Genomic DNA, 21709 nt, shown 5'->3' on the forward strand with positions numbered 1-21709 from the left:
ATCATCCCTTTATACACACACACACACACACACACACACACACACACGTATATAAATAATCATATATATATATATATATATATATATATATATATATATACACACACACACACACATATATATGTATAACTTATATTTATATGATTAAAGTAATAACAGAAGAGGAGATCTCATTAGCATAGAAAAAGTAGATTAGGGTAGGAAGGAGAGGAGAGAAAGGAAAAATACTGAGAATGAGATTGATTAAATCATGTTATGTGCATGAACAAATATGGCATCATGCATAATTTTAATGCACCAATAAAAAATAAATTCAATACTTTTAAAAATCATATACTCTATATGATAAAGCATTTGAAATGTCACATAGTCTGTGTTAGTATTTTCAGAGGAAAAATTAGAGTGAATTGATTATTCATCTATCTACTTATTTTTGTGTACTGGGATTTGATCCCAGGGGTGCTATACCACTGAGAAATATCTTCAGATCTTTTCATCTTTTATTTCAAGAGAGAATGTTGCTGAGATGCAAAGTCTTCTGATGTCCCTTGATCCTTCTGCCTCAATTATCAAGATATAGAATAGTTCCACTACTACTCTTAAGAAATTTACTTGTGTTGCCATTATATAATAGTTCCATCCTCACTTCCAACCTCAGACAACCACTGATTTCCTTTACATACATGAAATTATTCAGTGAATGGACTTTTGAGTCTGGCTGCTTTTATTCTATTGCTTTATAGATTCATCTATGCTAGATTCAAGTGAGTTATGAACTCCCAATTTTTACCCCAAATGCAGATTGCAGAATCACATCGGTTACACATCCACAATTTTACATAATGCCATCTTAGTAACTGTTGTATTCTGATACCTTTCCTATGAATCTAATGTATGAAATATGATATGTCAAGAGCTTTGTAATGTTGTGAACAACCAATAAAAAAAAGATTCATTTATGCTATTATGTGTGTTAACAGATTGTTTCTTTATATATTTCATTATATGGATGCACCATATTTTGTATCTGATCTTCAGTTGAAGGAACTTTTTATTTCTCTCTTTTTTTCCAATTTATAAATAGAGCTACTATTGAAAGGGTAAAGTTTCTAAGCTGGAAAGCCTGAATTAAAATGTAAAAGACCGGGAATTGTAAAGTTTCTAAGCTGGAAAGCCTGAATTAAAATGTAAAAGACCTGGCACTGTAAAGTTTCTAAGCTGCAAAGCTTGAATTAAAATGTAAAAGACTAGGTATTGTTAAGTTCCTCTGCTACACCCAGAACCTGAAATTCCTGAGATAGTTAAAACAACGCCCTACTGGCCATTTAGCCTAGGGACCTGTGCAGTTTGTCACAGGGCCCGAACCAATCAGTTTGAATGTGTACCCCGTTTAGGAGTGACCAATCACCCCCCCCACCTGTTCCCGCCAATGAATGTGCTAATCACGTCTCAGAGTTGTTGTTCAATTTTCCCATGCCTTATGATGATTTGTTCTGATGTTTGCAAAGGCCCCTGCCCTCCCCAAAAAGTGTACTTAAGCTCTGCTTGACCTCTGCTCTGGGCTCTGGGCTGCTCTCCCTTCTTGAGTGAGCACAGAGCCCCAGTGCGCTGGAACGGATCCCTAATAAATCCCCCTTGCCATTTCATGAAGCTAGTCTCGTGTGGTCTCTTTCTCCGACGCTTCGCCGGACCCTTACATTTGGTGCATTGGCCGGGAACTGCACATCGCCAGACAGGGAGACCCAACGAACTGCTTTGGGGGTAAGTAAGGCGCCTTTCTCTCTCTTTCTCTCTCTCTCCCCTCCTTTTCTCCTTTTCTCCCCCTTGTTCTTCTTTCACGATCGCTCAGGTGCGATCGCTCAGGTTCAGTCTCTGGTGGCTCAATGGTGGGCGTAAGTCCCCAGAGGGCGGAAGCTCTCAGAGCCTCGGGTGGGGTTGGCAGTGTGTGTGTGGCTGTCAATGGAGAGTGTAAGCTCCCCCTGGCAGTGGCAGGCAGACGTGTCTAGGAGCCATAGGCCACCCCTCCAAAGGATGCTTTGGAGGGTTCGGGGGGACAGGAGTGCTCCCCATCAGGTAGAGGGGCGGATGAACCCTTGTCGGTGTATTTTGCTGCCAACCCGTCTGGTTTTGCCAGCAACTCTTTCTGTTGAATTCACTGTCTGTCTTTAATTTTTGCCTCTGAACTTGTGTTAAACGTCTTACTGTGTGTCTGGGATTGCGTCTCGTTGTGTCTCGTTTGTATTGTCTTGTCTCTGTCCTTGTTCAAGTAACTCCCAGTATGGGACAAAGCCATTCCACACCTCTGTCCCTGACCCTTGATCATTGGATGGATGTCCGCACAAGGGCCCAAAATCTTTCTTTTTCAGTGGAATGCAGGACCTGGTGGACACTCTGCGCCTCAGAATGGCCCACCCTCGGAGTTGAATGGCCCCCGGAAGGGTCCTTCCACCTCCCTTTAATCCGTAAAGTCAGATTTTCTGTCTTTCAGCCAGGGCCGCGTGGCCATCCAGATCAACAGCCATATGTTTTAACCTGGCAGGACCTCTGCGAGTTTCCTCCTATGTGGGTCAAGCCTTTCCTTGTTCCCACTCCTGTTCCAATCTCTTCCCCTACGATCCTGTCACTCAAACCTTCTGCTCCTCCCCCTTGTCCCTCCTTTCTCCCTGAGTCACAGGATTTAACTTTACTGGGCTCCCCCCCACCTCCTTATCCTCTACCCATGCTCCCAAACCCCCAATCCATTTTAGCTGACCCGCCTGCCGCTGACTGCTAGAGGTAATTGGGTCAGACCCAAGCCCTCCCAGGGAAGCAGCAGCAACGGTAGCAGCAGCAGCCCCTCCCCCACCGGAGGAACCTGGACTGGCTAAAGGAACCCGCAGGCGGCGGATAATTGAGAACTTGGAAGCCCCGGTGATGCTTCCCCTTCGTCCCTATGGGCCCACAATAGATGATGGGCACGGGGGAGAGATGCAGGCTTACCAATACTGGCCTTTCTCCTCCTCAGACCTTTACAACTGGAAAAATAACAATCCCCCTTTTTCTGAGGACCCCACCTGACTTACAGGTTTAGTCGAGTCGCTGATGTTCTCACACCAGCCCACCTGGGATGACTGCCAACAGCTTTGGGGGACTCTCTTCACAACAGAGGAACGAGAGAGAATCCTCTTGGAAGCCAGAAATAATATTCTTGGACCAGATGGGAGACCAACCCAACTTCCTAACATCATCGAAGCTGGCTTCCCCTTAAACCGACCCAACTGGGACCCTAACACCTTTGAAGGTAGGGAGCATCTGTCCACCTATCACTGGGCTCTTGTAGTGGGTGTCCGAGCGGCTGCTAGGCGGCCAACTAATTTGGCCAAGGTAAGGGAGATTATTCAGGGACACAATGAATCTCCCTCCATGTTTCTGGAGAGAATTATGGAAGCATATAGGAGATACACTCCCTTTGATCCTCAGGCAGAGGATCAAAAGGCATCTGTTGCAATGGCTTTTATTGGGCAGGCTGCCCTAGATATTAAGAAAAAGTTACAACGTTTAGATGGACTACAAGATATGACCTTAAGAGATTTGGTCAGAGAGGCTGAGAAAGTATATTATAAGAGAGAAACTGAGGAATAGAGGGAACAGAGGAGGGAGAAGGAAAGGGAACAAAAGGAAGATGAAAGGAGTAAAAGGCAGACTAAAGCATTGGCTAAGGTCCTGGTCACAGCCACAGACAGGCCAGAAGTTGGAAGGCAGGGAGACAGGAAGGGATACCTGGGCCCACGCCAAAGGCTGCCCCTGGCCTCAGATCAATGTGCCTACTGTAAAGAAAAGGGACACTGGGCTAAAGAGTGCCCCCAAAAGAAGCAGACGCACCGGCCTGCCATGCTGACTCTAGAAGATGACTAGGAAAGTCGGGGCTCGGATCCCCTCCCCGAGCTCAGGGTAACTTTTGGAGTGGAGGGGACCCCAGTGAACTTTGAAGTAGATACAGGAGCAGTATATTCAGCCCTCAAGGCCCCACTGGGCCCTCTATCTAATAAAAGATCCTTAGTTCAAGGGGCTAATGGCAGTAAATATCGGGCTTGGACAACAAAGAGGACAATGGACCTAGGAAGGGGAAAAGTCCACCATTCTTTTCTAGTAATCCCAGAATGCCCAGCCCCATTAATGGGCAGAGACCTACTCACCAAGCTCCAAGCTAAAATAAACTTTAACCCTGATGGTCCCCAAGTGGAGTTTCTAAACCCTTCAGTAAAGACCCCCATAGTCATGACTCTGACTATGTCAGTAGAAGATGAACGTCAACTCTTCATGGCCCCTGGGACCGATCAAACAGCTAGACTACCCCAGAGATGGATAAAAGATTATCCTGATGCCTAGGCAGAGACTGCTGGGTTAGGTCTGGCCATAAAACAACCTCCAATAGTAGTAGAATTAAAAGCCTCTGCCTCTCCAATCAGTGTTAAACAATATCCTCTAAGCAAAGAAGCTAGGGATGGGATAAGACCCCATATTCAGAAATACCTGGCTCTTGGGGTCCTAAGGCCCTGTCAATCGAGCTGGAATACCCCCCTGTTACCAGTAAGAAAGCCAGGAACTGGGGACTACCATCCTGTTCAAGACCTGAGAGAGATCAACAACAGAGTACAGGACATTCACCCCACGGTGCCTAACCCATACAATTTGCTTAGCACTCTGAATCCGGAGCGGATATGGTACACTGTGCTGGACTTAAAAAGATGCTTTCTTCTGTTTGCCCCTACATAAAGACAGTCAGTTGTTGTTTGCTTTCGAATGGATAGACCCAGAAATAGGAACATCTGGCCAACTAACCTGGACTCGACTCCCACAGGGGTTCAAAAACTCCCCCACTCTCTTTGATGAAGCTCTCCACAGGGACCTCAATGACTTCAGAACTGCACACCCTGAAGTCACCTTACTCCAATCTGTGGGTGATCTGCTGCTGGCAGCTGACACCAAGGAGAACTGTGAGTCTGGGACCCAAGCACTATTATCCGAGCTTGCTCAGCTCGGATATAGGGCTTCTGCCAAAAAGGCCCAAATTTGTCAACAAGAAGTAATCTTCCTGGGTTATTCTCTTAGGGGCGGCAAACGATGGCTTACTGAGCCTAGAAAACAAACTGTTGTGCAGATACCGCCCCCATCTAATAAGAGACAGCTCAGAGAGTTTCTTGGGACTGCCGGCTTTTGTAGGTTATGGATTCCTGGGTTTGCGTCTTTGGCTGCCCCTTTATACCCATTGATAAAGGGGGATGTCCAATTCCAATGGACCCCTGAACACCAACAGGCTTTTGATAATATCAAAAAGGCGCTGCTATCTGCCCCGGCCTTGGCACTCCCAGATGTAGAAAAACCCTTCACTCTCTACATCGAAGTAAAGAAAGGAATAGTGCGAGGAGTGCTCACTCAGACTTTGGGACCTTGGAAAAGGCCGGTAGCATACTTATCAAAGAAACTGGACCCAGTGGCTAGCATGTGGCCCCATTGTCTAAGGGCTATAGCAGCGGCAGCCCTTCTAATAAAGGATGCTGATAAATTAACCTTGGGACAGAAGCTGACTATTATAGCCCGCCATGCCCTGGAGAGCATCATCCATCAGCCTCCAGAAAGGTGGCTATCAAACTCCAGAATAACCCATTACCAGAGCCTCTTACTTGACAAGGACAGAATAACGCTGGGACCCCCTGCTCCACTCAACCTGGCTACACTACTGCCAGAAGAATCATCAGGACCTGTCGCTCATGATTGTCAACACATACTGGCAGAGGAGACCAGTGTACGTGTACGACGAAACTTAAAGGATCAGCCACTGCCCCGCCCTGAGGTCTTATGGTTTACGGATGGGAGCAGCTTCCTCCAAGATGGTAAGCGGCAGGCTGGAGCAGCAGTAGTTAGCAAAACTAATGTTATCTGGTCCTCTGGCCTTCCAGAAGGAACATCAGCTCAAAAAGCAGAGCTAATTGGCCTTACAAAAGCACTGGAGCTAGAATCAGGCAAAAGAGCCACTGTATACACTAATAGCCGCTATGCATTCACCGCTGCTCATGTGCACAGGGCTATTTACCAGCAAAGGGGGCTACTAACCTCCGCCAGGAAGGAAATAAAGAACAAAGATGAGATCCTCCACCTTCTCTCAGCAGTAAAAGGCCCTAAAGAACTGGCTATAGTGCACTGTCAGGGGCACCAGAAGGGAAATGACCCTGTGGTAGTTGGAAACAGACGGGCAGATGAGGAAGCTAAGTTGGCAGCCCTAAACGGAGTGACCCTGTTAACTGTTTCTACACCGGGGGAACAACAACTGGGAAACTTGGCTGCACAGGAACATTCAGGCAACTTATGGCCTGGGGACACAGACACCGAACTCCAGGATCCCACAGAGCCAAGTTTACAATTCCAAAAAGCTCAACTCTACATTAAAAGATGTACACCAGCTCACCCATTTAGGCTCAAAGAAGTTACAGGCACTCTTGAAGGACAAAAGAAAGGACTTATTGTTGACTGACTCGCAGAGGAAAGAAATAGCTGAGCAGGTGACTAGAGCTTGTCAAGTCTGCCAGTTAGTTAACGCATACCCATCCAAGCTTCCTGCAGGAAAGCGTTTGCGAGGGACCAGACCTGGACAGTTCTGGGAAGTGGACTTTACTGAAATCAAGCCAGCAAGGTATGGACTTAAGTATCTCCTAGTCTTTGTAGATACTTTTTCAGGATGGGTCGAAGCCTTCCCCACGAAGAAAGAAATGGCTCAGATGGTGGTCAAAAAGATTCTGGAAGACATCTTTCCAAGATTTGGACTGCCTAAGGTAATGGGGTCTGATAACGGACCGGAGTTTGTGGCCCAGGTAAGTCAGGGTTTGGCCAGGACCCCGGGGATTAATTGGAAGTTACATTGTGCCTATAGACCCCAGAGTTCAGGACAGGTAGAAAGGATGAATAGAACCATCAAAGAGACCTTAACGAAATTAAGCTTGGAGACCGGCATAAAAGATTGGACTATGCTCCTACCTTATGCACTGTTTCGTGCAAGAAATACCCCCTCTGTCTCTTTGTGCAACCTCACCCCCTATGAAATTCTCTATGGTGCCCCTCCTCCAATCAGGGACCTAACCCAAACCCTGAGACTTAATGATTCCTTTCACACCCCCTTGCTTAACAGACTTAAAGCCCTTGAACACACCTAGCGATACCTGTGGAAACAGTTGGCCACTGCTTATCAGCCCAGAGACAAGGGAACCCCACACTGATATCAAGTGGGAGACTTTGTCTACGTGAGACGACATCAGGTGTCATCCTTGGAACCCCGCTGGAAAGGACCATACCAGGTGCTGCTTATAACACCTACAGCAGTGAAAGTAGATGGAATGGCTCCCTGGATCCATGCCTCCCATCTCAAGCCTGCGCCCTGTCCAGACTCTGGCTGGAAACTGGAACAGACTGGTAATCCTCTCAAATTGCGTGTCCGTCATGTGGGTAGGGCTATGGATTCTTCCTCTGACCACCTGCAGCCCTAATCCCCATCAGCCTGTTCAACAACATTGGCAAATTATAAATCCCACTGGACAAGTAGTGTGGTCTATTTCACATATAGCTCCTTTATGGACTTGGTGGCCATCTCTCCATCCAGACATTTGTCAACTGGCCATAGGTCTCTCTGACTGGGACCTCCCTGACATAGAGGACCCCACACAGATCCCGTTCAACCCCAAACCAGGGCAACATCCCCCACACCATATGTATTATGGATGTCATCGCTCCTATCATAGGTGTAGACTAGCCAGTCTTGATTATTATGTGTGCCCGGCTGATTTCCGAAGCCACAAACAGGCCCGAACCTGTGGAGGGCCCGATGACTTCTATTGCAAATCTTGGGGTTGTGAACAAATGGGAGCTGTATGGTGGAAACCAAACTCCCCAGACAGCATGATTCAGGTAGGGCGAAATGACACCTGGATACACCCTAGGAACTGTTTAACTAGCCAAGTGTCAAACACTCGCTGTGGAAAAAATAGTCTATGTAACCCCCTCAATATAACTTTCACCTCCAAAGCAAGGGGCTACCTCAAGACGACATGGCTTACGGGAAATACCTGGGGAATGCGATTCTATGTCTATGGCCCCACTTATGACTTTGGTCTCTGGTTCACCATTCGACTTAAGCAGGAAGAAAATCCCACAGCAATAGGGCCCAATCCCCCCAAGCCAGGAATTAAGCATCCCAAACCCCCTTTGCTTAGAACTACCAGAACCCCTCTACTATCCCATTCCCCCCGGTTTCCATCTTTGCCTACTTTCCCAGTCCAGAGTATAGCTGACTCCTCCCCCTGGGAATTAATTAGAGGAACCTTCACGGTACTGAACTCCACACAGCCAGACCTCACCCAATCCTGCTGGCTATGCCTCTCTGCCGCGCCCCCTTATTATGAAGGGATAGCAGTTAATGGGACTTATGCCGTGAAGACGCAGAGTTCCACCTGTAGTTGGGGCAAAAATCCAAAGTTAACTCTCCCAGAAGTAACCGGGGCAGGTTTATGTCTGGTGTCCCCACCCAAAAGTAAACAACACATATGCACCCAGATAGGAGAAATCAATGTCACGCAGGGCTTTCTAGTCCCTGAGAAAGGAACATGGTGGGCGTGTGACTCAGGATTAACTCCTTGCATTTCAGTTCAGGTGTTTGACAGCTCTGCAAACTATTGTGTAATGGTACAAATACTCCCCAGGGTACTTTTTTATGATGCAGAATCATTTGAAGGTTTAGTAGGGGGACAAATAACCTGTTTCCGCCGGGAACCAGTGTCCCTCACTCTAGCCATACTATTGGGGATAGGAGCTGCTGCAGGCGTAGGCACGGGAGCAGCTGCTATGATCCGGGGGTCACAACAAATGGCCCAATTAGAAACAGCAATAGATCAGAACTTGAAGGCATTAGAGACCTCCATCACAGCTTTGCAGGAATCCTTAACCTCTCTCTCTGAAGTTGTTTTACAGAACAGGCAGGGATTAGACCTCCTCTTCATGAGGGAGGGGGGCCTCTGTGCTGCACTGAGAGAAGAATGTTGTTTTTATGCTGACCATACTGGAGTTGTAAAAGAATCCATGAGTAAACTAAGAAAACGCCTTGAAGAACACCAGAAAGGGAAACTCAACAAGGGTGGTTTGAGTCTTGGTTCCCCAGTCCCCCTGGTTAACTACCCTTTTATCAGCCCTAGCTGGACCCTTAATCATTCTTATGCTATTATTAACTGTGGGACCCTGTGTACTTAACCGTATAGTTTCTTTCCTCCAGGCTCAGATTGGACAGGTGAAACTCATGGTTATCAGGCAGCAGTACGCTTCACTGGCAGAAACAGAAAATGAGACCCCTCAATAATTATGATCTATTACTTTTAAGATTAAAAGTAGTCAGAAAAAGGAGGTGGGGAATGAAAGGGTAAAGTTTCTAAGCTGGAAAGCCTGAATTAAAATGTAAAAGACCGGGCATTGTAAATTTTCTAAGCTGCAAATCTTGAATTAAAATGTAAAAGACTAGGTATTGTTAAGTTCCTCTGCTACACCCAGAACCTGAAATTCCTGAGATAGTTAAAACAACGCCCTACTGGCCATTTAGCCTAGGGACCTGTGCAGTTTGTCACAGGGCCCGAACCAATCAGTTTGAATGTGTACCCCGTTTAGGAGTGACCAATCACCCCCCCACCTGTTCCCGCCAATGAATGTGCTAATCACGTCTCAGAGTTGTTGTTCAATTTTCCCGCGCCTCATGATGATTTGTTCTGATGTATGCAAAGGCCCCCACCCTCCCCAAAAAGTGTACTTAAGCTCTGCTTGACCTCTGCTCTGGGCTCTGGGCTGCTCTCCCTTCTTGAGTGAGCACAGAGCCCCAGTGCGCTGGAACGAATCCCTAATAAATCCCCCTTGCCATTGCATGAAGCTAGTCTCCTGTGGTCTCTTTCTCCCACGCTTCACCGGACCCTTACACTATAAACTATTCACACTAGGTTTTTGTATCAACAAAATTGTTCACACTTAAACTCATATAATAGATAACAATTTAAATAAAAGAAATTGCCCTACTGTTTTCCAAAGTAACCATACTATTTTTCATTCCTACCAGCAATGAATAAAACTATCAATAGTTCTACATCTGTTCAGCACTTGGCATTAGCTTTAAAAAAAAAAAATTAATTCTGTTTTCTTACTGAAAATATTCTTAGTACAAATAATGAAGCAAGAATTAAATAACAGGCAGTCAATGTAGATAGGTTATCAGGTCCAAAGGTAAAAATGAAGGCTGGTTTGGGTCTAGGAAGTTGAAAAGCACCTCTGGGAATTGAAATGTTAATGCCTCTAGAACCTTCACTCCACCCTTAACAGGATAACCAGCTCCTGCTCCAATCTGTTGCTAAGGTAATCTGTGGCAGGAATTGTTCCTCCCTGCAGGGATTAGTAAAAATTGTTAATGCCTCCTGGGTTGCTCCTTCCTGCCCAGATCACTCCACCTTGAGCCCTTTCCCCTTGCCCATTTGCTTCTTACCTTTTGGTCACCCCACCTTCATCTCCTGTGCCTAGTCAAATAAACAGGACTTGGTGAGGTAAGAGAGGGAAGAGAGCAGGAGAACAAAGAAAATCTAAAATGTATAAAAGGGGCAAAACACTTCCACTACTTGGGATACCAGGACACTAGTAATGGTCCCCTTTTCCCTCCTGGGAAAAGTCTGTTACTATTTTTTTTTTAATTTGTTATATATGACAACAGAATGCATTGTAATTCATTTTACACATATAGAGCACAATTTTTCATATCTCTGGTTGTGCACAAAGTAGAGTCACATCCTGTCTTCATACATGTACTTAAGGTAATGATGACCATTGCATTCCCAATCTTTCCTACCACTATGCCCCACCCATTTCCTCCCTCCCCTTTTCCCCTTTGCCCTATCTAGAGTTCATTTAATCTTCCCCCAAGCACCTCCCCCAGCATATTATAAATCAACATCCTTAAATGAGAGAAATCATTAGGCCTTAGGTTTCTTGGGATTGGCTAATTTCACTTAGCATATTTTGCTACTTTTTAAATAAAATTTGTTTTCTATGATTGACATGGAGTTTCTCTAGTGTTTAATCTTCACATCTGAGAATCAGAACTCATCACTGATAACTGCCAGTATTAATAGCTCAATTACAGGGATTTAATTTCTTCCTTCAAATCACCTCTCTGCCATCAACTATGTGACCTGATAAAATTTGTTTTTTCATTTAGATATATTTATCTTAATTATTTTGAGTTTTTAATATTAAAAATATACTAAACAATGAAAGGAAAAAAACCCTTTTAATGAAAGCTCATGTATATACATCTTAGATCATGATCCATATATGCATAATGTCTTATATCTCTGTAACAAGATCATATTCTACATATAGTTCTCTAAGATGGGTATTTAAAATCACAAATTATATATTTGAAGACTCTCTCAAAAGCTAATAGTAATTTTTTAATAGCTGAAAAATATCTTTAATTCTTCAAATGACTACATTGATTGTAAGGTATGGAAACTGACACACCTCAAATACTGTGGCCTGGGAAGAGGGAGTGAGGAAGAAGGCAACACCTGGATAGCATCCATCCTTTCCCAATGCATTCTTTCCCAGTGACAGGACAATTCCTAGAAAGGAAGCAAACATCATCCAGTGGCAAGACAATCCCTGGTAAGTCTAGAATGGCAGTCTCTGGGAGGAAGCCATAGCAAGGGTCTTTCCCCAAATAAATCCTTTCTCAGTGATGCTACAATGGGACCCTGAAAGGAAAGGGATAAATACTGAACACTGATCCCAGACCTTCCATTCTTCCCCAAGTAAAAATATTGCCAAGTAAAAGCAAATCTCAAATTCTCACAAACCTGTATCCTGAGTGCTCAAACGGACATGCAATATCAAAACTTATGTCACCTCTCTGTGTTACCTATGTTAAGTGCAGACCCCTCCTTTGGCCAAGGGCTCATTTTCCACTAGGAAAGTGGGTTCATCAGAGGCATGGGTGGCTCCACCACTGAATAAAGGCTGTGCTGATTTGTGAAGTTTGCACCCAGCTTGGTCATTTTGTGCTAACATTGATTATTAATTAAATGTATTTAAACTTATTTTTTTTTACTTTTAGGGATTTCAAAAATTATCAATAATTTTATTATAGCAATTAAATTGCATATAAACAATATGAAAGTAAATAATTACAAATTAGCACAAAATTATAAACAATACTGTGGTATTTTCAAAAAGTATATACTAAAATTTTGATAAATTTTATGATCTGCCATCACATCTAAAATTATAAAAAAAACTATTGGAATATATTCATATCCCATACTTGAAGGACTACTGATGCAAAATAATTAGTCATAATTTTTATGATGCTTTTACAGAACTGCTTTCTGTAGACACAAAACAGGCACACTTGGTTTTAATTACTGGTATGGATAAAACAATTAATTTTTCCGTTTTACAAAATTATTTTAAAATATTTATTTTCAAAATATTGTTTCACAAAATAAATATTTATAAGTAAGTAAAAAAATAGTTGGTACAATGATGTTTTACTGTGAATTACTTATAAATAAGTCCCATGGCATTACTTAATATTATTATTTTAATTTGTATATTGGTTTAGTTTAATTTAATTTAGATTGCAAATTATTCAATCCTGTTTCTGAACTTTTAAACAGATTTACTTTACTCACTACTTCTTCCCAATTTTTTTAATATAACATCGTAGGATTACACAGCATTCTAGACTACTGTGGAAAACTGGCAATCATCTACAGTTAATCCCCCCTAAGCCACTTTTACCTGTCAGAATTCCTGTGTTGTTATTTCATTATGCCTGGCATATTACTTCATTAATAATTTTTTTGAAATATTGAAAGAATCAATTTTTAAATTCCACTTTTGCTCTCTTAGAATTTCAGTGATAAAGAAGCTAAAATATAATCTTGCTTGCATTTTAAGTAATTCTTCCACAACCTGTGTTTTCTCCTCTAACAAATTCTACCTGAAGAACAGTTCATTTAGTTGATGTTTCTCTAAGTTGAAGCTGCCTAAACTTTTTATTTTCATTTATTGCTAGGTATAATGTTAATTATTGGTGATTTTTATGTTTTTCATCCAATAAAACCTTAATCAAGTAATGCTCAAGAGTTAAAAATACAAATATGAGTTCTTGAGTCACACACACTGAATACTTTTTTTGCTCATGGCACACATTTACTTGAAAATGAAATCTTTCCCAATTGCTGCTCATTACGGCTTTTGCTACATACCATGTGTCATTAGAAATCATGTTTCAACATATGATAATATATATATCACAAACATATGCATAGGTAATTAAGAAGCAAACATAATTGAGACTCTGCTAAGTCTCCACTAGCTAAGTTTCTTAATACTTACGGGGGAATAATAAATTGTAGCATTTTTGAAACTGTCACGAGAATAAAGGATAGCCAATGTGCATACACAGTTTTTTTAAAATTATAATTAAGAATGTAAATACTGTAAGTTTACTATTTTATAAAGAGTTTGAGGAGGTAAAGAATCATAATTACTATGCTATTCTATTGTTCTTTGTACTATTAGGATAAACTATATTGTCTGGCCTTAGTAGACATGCAAGATATATTTATTGCACTGAGATATGCAAAGTATTTAAGAAACCAATTTAAGAAAGAATTCCATAATAATATAATGTGATATATAATCTTATATGTGGTCCATTATGTATATGTATTATTGTAGTATCACAATTGCTTTGTAAATTACTCTTCTCATGTGTTTTTATTTTTTATTTTTTTAAATTTTTCATGTTTCTCTTGAATATCTGTCTGGAGACTCACGAATACCTGTGTTACATTTTCAAATATTTTATGTAGTATGAATGGAGAAATTCTCAAAGAAATGATGTTTTAGTAAAGCTCTCTGGTGATTTTAATGTAACCAATAATATTTTGTATGCATATTATAATGAAGGGTTCATCATATTGTATAACTATTAAACTTCAAGGAATTTGGCTTTCTTCCCTTTTAGGCACAATATAAGTTTGGACTGAATGTAAGATCTGGGTTTACTGAAGTCCATTGTAAAGATCACCTAAGACCACAGATCCCAGACAGCTTGGATTAAAACCTTCCAAACCCACCACTACTTCATGTGCTCATATTATACTGCAATTACAATAACTATTTTTTTAATAATCCTATATTGATATATTCTCTGTTGTCTTCTGAAATATAGAAAACTCTTGGATTTATTGGTGACCAAGATAACCTCCACATTCAATCATACTATTCTTACAAGAAAAAAAATGACTGAAATGAAAATAAGATTAAGAAATTTCATTTTTAAATGTAAATTGTAGTAGTCTTGTTGTTGTGTTTAAGTAACATTCAGGTTGCTACAAGACAGAGGTAAATATGAGTTGACATATAAATCATAGTATGTGGGTATTAAGGATTTTTTAGGGGGAGCAATTTAAGTTCCAAAATGTAAGGGAGTGCTTTGGAAAATTTCAATTTGTTTCATCACCTCATTATATTAAAATTTAGTGATATAATTGAAGCACATAGTTACAGCTTAGAGATTCCTTTAACTGTACAAGAAAATACTTAGTCTTTGAAAGTATTTTCATGTATTTTTCCCATAAGTCTGAATTTGTTTCTAATTAAAGAAATTACCACCAATATGTAATATTTATTAAAGTGTATATTTACTACATGCATAAACCACTGAATGGATTAAAAAATGACTTGAGTCCTCCTTCCCATCCTGCATAGTGCTTCTCAGTGTGTCCTGACTTCCAATATTTCTCACAATTAGTACTCAGGCTATGCTCTTAGTTTTTATTTGTATTCCTCACTTCTTGGCTTCACATTAATTTTTCATTGAAAATATGACTTGAATTCACAGCTATTAGAACTGTGCTTTGAATTATCTGAGACTTAAAAACATTATAAATCTGCCCAACATAAGATTTCTTCATGTTCCTGTATAACAAAATCTTTGGTCACAAAATTGAGTTGTTCAAATAAAATTAACATCACCTAAAACAACTCCTTTGAGTTGTTCTTGGAACTTATAATTCTCTAATATTGGGAAACTGCCCTAGAAAGAGGCTAAGATCTAAATAAAAGTGGACAAATCCTTGTGTTATCAGTTTCTCCAGTAGGAAAAAAAATTAAATGTGTTGTTTATTGATTTTATTTTGTAAAAACATATTTATTCTAGCAAATTTTCTTTTTATTTGTCATCAAATTATAATTGGCTTTCATTTTCAAAACATTTTAGGAGAAATATTCACTAATAAAATTATTAACTGGCTCTAAAGTATTTAAACACAAATAAACTAGAAAAACTCCCTTTTTCAGTTTGTAGCATGAAAGATCATCTTACCTTCAGCTTCATATATATACTGAGATCCCTTATTTTTTTAATGTTCTCAAATATAAAATGGAAACAATTTTTTACAAATATGTTTCTTATAAAATTACATGGATGATTGAAATGCATCATCCTTTTCCAAACAGTCATGCTGAAATTGCTAAAATATTATGCTTATAGTTAAAACAGAACAAATATTGAATATGATAAGATCAGACTTTTTACTTCTGATATCCATACCCATCATTCAAAGGTCAATATATTGTAAGGGACCGGCGAAACGTCGGAGGAAGAGACCACAAGAGACTAGCTCCATGCAATTGGCAAAAGGGGATTTATTGAACCAGCATGCTAGGGCTCAAGGCTCACTCAGGAAGGGAGAGCAGCCCAGAACCCAGAGCAGAGGTCAAGCAGAGCTTAAGTACACTTTTTGGGGAGGGCGGGGGGGGGGGCTTTGCATACATCAGAACAAATCATCCTGAGGTGCGTGAAAATTGAACAACTCTGAGCCATGATTAGTACATTCATTGGCGGGAACAGTCTGGGCAGGGGTGATTGGTCACTCCTGAGCGGGGTACACATTTAAACTGATTGGTTTTGTGGCCTGGATGCTTACGTGCCGAGCTACTTGGAGCCCTTAGCTAATAAACAACCAGGGAATCAATGGAAATATTTACTGGGCAGTTCAGGTATTGTCCTAACAGCTACAGAGATTACAGGTTCTGGGGGTAGCAGAGGAATTTTAACAATACCTGGTCTATTATTATTTTTTTTTAGCCCAAGCCTTTCAATTTAGAAACTTTACAATGCCCAGTCTTTTACACTTTAACTCACATTCTTGCAGCTTAGAATCAGCTTAGAAATTTTACCTTTACAGTATAACATTTGATTCAGAAGCACTGCTTCCAATAATTTGTTGTCTGCATAAGTTAAGTGTACATAGATAAAATTTTAAATTAATAAAAAGAATCTAGCTTACTTGTAAGGGAAATTAAAAATACAGAATATGGTATGTGGCAATGGTGAGGTATAGATGTATCTATATCATCACTTCCTTTCTTGAAAATAAGATTGAAAGAACTCAAAAATTTAAAATTTTCAGTCTCCTTGGTTGGTTGTGAATTGTATGCCTAAGTTGAGCGACAGAGTAACCTTATTATAATGATCCTCATCTTTTCTCATTGTACCAAAATTTTTATTTTCCTCTATTTAATGTGAAAAATATCTTTGGCAACAAAATGACCATTTTTTTCCTATTTATAAAATGTAGCTTCTATATTTTAATCTATAATCTCCTAAAGTATTGAATTATGTGGTTTGACTTTACACTATGTGAAGATTAAGCATTTCCTTTTGCTCTTTTTAAATTAACCTTCCATTAGTTTTGAGTGATCTCTCCTTCTTGTATTATGGACTAGCATATAAAAAAGGATCTTATCAATTTTTACTATACCCTTCACAATCTTAACTCAATTATATTCACCCTATCTCTTCACATTTGTAGGCTAAATAATCTTAGCTTCCTTACTTTCCTTTTGTATATACTTAAGTTTCATTCTATTTGAACCATCTTATGTGTCCTTTCCTGAACTCTTTCATTCTTATCTTTCCCCAGGGGATATAACTTAACTTAAGACAGTGCTTCACATTGAAAGATTCCCTATGTAATTATAACATACATTAGTGTTATTAATTTGCATTTATATACCATTTCATTTATGCAAAGTGCTTTTTAGTTTATCTTTATACTATTTCTGGGAACTTATTAGCATATGTTTTTGGAAAGAGAAAGTATAAAGAGATTGAAACTAACCCCAAATCACTAGAGGTACATATAAATCTTCTTTTTAAAACAACAGAAAATGATGTTTTTCATTTAAATAATCTATTTAAAATGCTAATTTGATTGATGGGAACTCACTAAAAGGCCTTGTTAATTTCTTAGCAATAGAAAGAACAAGCGAACAAAGCGATTATTTTGATATAGCTGTTCATTTCAAACCAGTAAGACTACTTTTTTAATGTGTGAGACTTAGAAAGTACAACTTTGTCACTTATTTTGAGTTTGAAAAAATTTTGTTCAAAGAATAAAACATTTTTAGTATTTAAAAAAAACAATAAAAGCAATTGCACTAAAATTAATTGGAGTGAGTTGAATCTAGCAAATATCCATACAGCATGTACAATTTAGCTTTGTATACCAGGAAATATCTCCTTTCTGTGCTTATGTAAATTAGAGGTCACTTTTCTGATGATTCAAATTATACAACCCTGTTATGGATTGGCTTGTTGTAAATTCACCATCATTAATTCATGGACTTTCTATCACTAGAGACATAATTCTTAAAATTAAGTCTTGGTATTTTGTATTGCCTTGACTTGCTGAAATCCAGAGGGCCACACGAGACTTACTCATAAATTTTAATTTTTTTTTATTTTTCCCTTAAAATCTTGTTATCAAAAGGATCAAGTGAAACTCTTTTTGAGACCTAAGTAAGATTTAACTGTTAGTGGCCAGCTAGAGACTAATTCAGACAAACCCAGCACATTCTTCCTGGTGGACTGGGGATATTGTACCCGCTTGTGAGCGTGCATTCCACAGCCCTAAACAATCTTTTCAGGATTACAACTCTAGAGTGTGCATCATGTGATGTCAACTTCTGTGGGCAGTGAGTGTACATGGCTCATAAACTGCTAAAATTTTCCTTCTTATCTGTTTAATGTTGGTATAATGTGTTTAGCCATCTCTATGATCTTAGGATGGGGTCCCTCTCTCACGAAAATAGTGAATAAGAGGCGATTAAAATATCACAAAATATTGTTCTTATATCATTCAATGCTTAGTCCAGTGCTGATAAAGATCATATTAAACTGTTTATAATTTGTTAACATGCTTATATCCCACATTAATATATTTAAAATTTTAAAGTTATGGGTATTTTTAAATAAACATGGTAAGTTTTTGTTTTCACTTTACTGGCCCCTAGAGGCATAGTTTCTTGAAACCATTTTCATATAATGAAACAATTTCCAAAGTCATCTGGTATTTTCTAGCATACTCAAAGTTTTTTCACTTTTAACTTCTAATGTGTCAAATTTCAATTTCATATTTTAAAAGCCAACAGAAGAAAGGAAAAAAAAATCTCAGGAGTAGAAAGAAGAAAGGCCTATTAACATATATTAAATTCACTAAGATGCTATGTGGCAAAACAAATATAAGATTATTATGTCATTTAATTTTCACAATAATTCTAAGGAACAAATATTATTTCCATATTCAAAACACAAATAATTTGATTCTGAGAAATATGACACTGTTTCAAAGAGTACACAGCTAGTGAACACCAGAAAACCCTTTCATTCTGGTTTAAAAAAACAACTAATTTGTTTTTAATTATTAGAAAACACAAGATTTGGGCTGGGGATGTGGCTCAAGCGGTAGCGTGCTCGCCTGGCATGCCCCAGGCGTTGGGTTCCATCCTCAGCACCACATAAAAATAAATAAAATAAAGATGTTGTGTCCACTGAATACTAAAAAATAAATATTAAAAAATATTCTCTCTCTTTCTCTCTTTCTCTCTCTCTTAAAAAAACCCCATAAGATTCAAAAACAATACAAGAAGAAAGAAAACAGGAAGGAAAGAAAGAAGAAAGGAAGGAGGCAGGGATTAGAAAAATTAGTTAGAAAATAGTTTTGTTACCTTTTAAATATTTTATTTATTTGTTTTTGATTAACATTTGTAAATGTACATATCCATGGGGTTCACTGTTATATTTCAATACATGCTTGTAGCATATTTTGATAAAATCTAACCTTTTTTAATCTACACTCTCCACTTCTTCCCAAACCCCTAGTAATCACTACCCCATATTCACTTTATGAAAGTTAACAATTAAAACTGTTGTACTAATGGGATTTTGTTGCTTATTTAAAATACAGAACTTCAGTTTCCCTTTCAACAAATTACTTCGAGGCTCAGTGTTCCTCCTGAGCTTTTCTTTCTTGCTGTTTAGAATTACTGAAAAGTGTATGAGAGTCTGTCATAAAGACAAAATATTCTAAATACAGAAATGAAATTGGATATTTTAAAGTACCAAAACACCAACTTCTTGAGTCTTTGAGAATATCCAGAATTCTCTTAGATATCATTTTGCTTCTCATAGTCTGATTAAAATTGCTTTTCCTTAAGTGCCAAAATTTATGATACAGGCAAAAACCTAGTTTATATTCATATATATATATATATATATATGTGTGTGTGTGTGTGTGTGTGTGTGTGTGTGTGTGTGTTTTCATTTAGATTTGTTATTTAATACTTTTTTATTCTTTTTACATTGAGTGTGTCAAATTATTTATATGAAAAATGCATTTTTTATTCTAAACCATAGACTTATTTTTAATTCTAGTATAGCAAAGGAGAGACTAGTGCTTTATTTTAAAATACACAAAGAAAGATGACAAGTATTGAACTGTATTGCAGTTGGATGAGATATTTGGCACATCTTTTACTTTTTTCCTTTCTTTTTTTAATATTTACTTTTTTAGTTGTAGTTGGACACAATAACTTTATTTTGTTTATTTATTTTTATGTGATGCTGAGGATCAAATCCAGGGCCTCGAACATGTGAGGTGATCGCTCAATTGCTGAGACACAACCCCAACTCCTCTTTTTCCTTTTTAAATCAGGAAAATACAGTGCCCTTTTCAAAAAAGCTTAGCAGTTTTTGAATACTTAATCACATTATGATCCTGTTTGTTAAAACATTCAATGGAATTGATATTACACACATCATTGGTCTTGACTCATATTTACCATATCATTATAATTATTAACTTGATTTACACAAGATTGAGCAAAGATTCTCTCTACCCTCCAGCCTGCAAAATTATTTGCTCAGTTCACTTGGCTTTAGAGAGTAATCATAACTTTGTTTTTAAACTGAGTAATAGCAAACTAAATGCTAGTGCTTCCTGCCTTCATTTACTTTAAAAATTTTCAGTCTTGAAAGCATCCCATTTTCTTTAATATTTTTATGATTATTGAGAAAAGCAAAGTGCTTTTTTGAGATAGAAATAATTTATCTGAATTGTAAGTACACTTTATAGAGAAATAATGGGTCTTTCCATGAATGTTTATGGTGTCCAATATTTCAAACTGCCCAATCATAAATATTCAGGCTCGGGATGATTTTAATATGGCAGGTGGATACTCTCACCTTCATGACTTTCAGGAGGGCTAAATGTAGGAGCTGGGATAGGATCCAGGGATTTCATAATCCCAAGGATTATTTTGTACTAAGTCTGAATAATTTGTAAACATTATTTACATATTAAAATTTAAAATTATTAAAAATCCATGAAACTCCACTAAAACATGTAAAATTGAAATTCTAGCTTACTGATTCTTTTATTATTTTTAATTTTAGATAACTGTATCTTTGTCAAAAATTTCAACCATTACTGACAGTGTTGTGATTTATAAAATATTATCATTTTAAAAGGCATAATTTTTATAATTTGGTGGAAAACCCTCATTTGGTATTCAGTATCATTCTGTTTGTAAACAAGTTGGAATTAGTTCTTTATGCTATCATTTTTAAGGCTGCTACAATTTCCTAAATTCTTTGCAATTTTTACCTTACCTAAGTATAGGTTGTCGTTTTTATAATTTAATTATTTTAGACTCTTTTCCTGGGGCCTTTTGTTATTTAGTTATGTTTACTTAAGATAAGAAACCATAAATGTATGACTTGAAAAATCTTAAGATATTTATCAGAATTTCTTAACATTTTAACAAGTACATCCTTACTATATTTTGAGAAAGACCCGTCTAAGAAAATAGTGAAAGAGCCATCAATCATAACACAAATATTTTTGATAAACTAACTGATGACACTGAAAACGACATGTTGATGGCTTTAATAGTGGAGTTGGTGCAATATATTCTAAAAGATGAAATCTTCAGACAAAGCAGTGCTATGTCATTTTGAGAAAGAAGATACCAGATTATAAGGGAAATACACACAAAATATTAATATTTGGTTTGAATATGCATATTGATTTTCTAATGCTGGTATGACATATTACCACATACATAGTGACTTAGACAATTCCATTTGATTCCTACAGCTCTGTGTGTTAGAAGACCAAAATACATTTTGCAGGCTTCAATGAAGGCATTGGCAGGGTCAAGCTTCTTCGGGAAGCACTAGGGGAGATTTCATTTCCTTGCCTTTTCTAGCTTTCAAGAGTTTTTCTAAATTCTTCAGCTCAACAGA

This window comes from Spermophilus citellus (assembly GCF_964194105.1).
Source record: "Spermophilus citellus genome assembly, chromosome: 5".
Classification (NCBI taxonomy): Eukaryota; Metazoa; Chordata; class Mammalia; order Rodentia; family Sciuridae; genus Spermophilus; species Spermophilus citellus.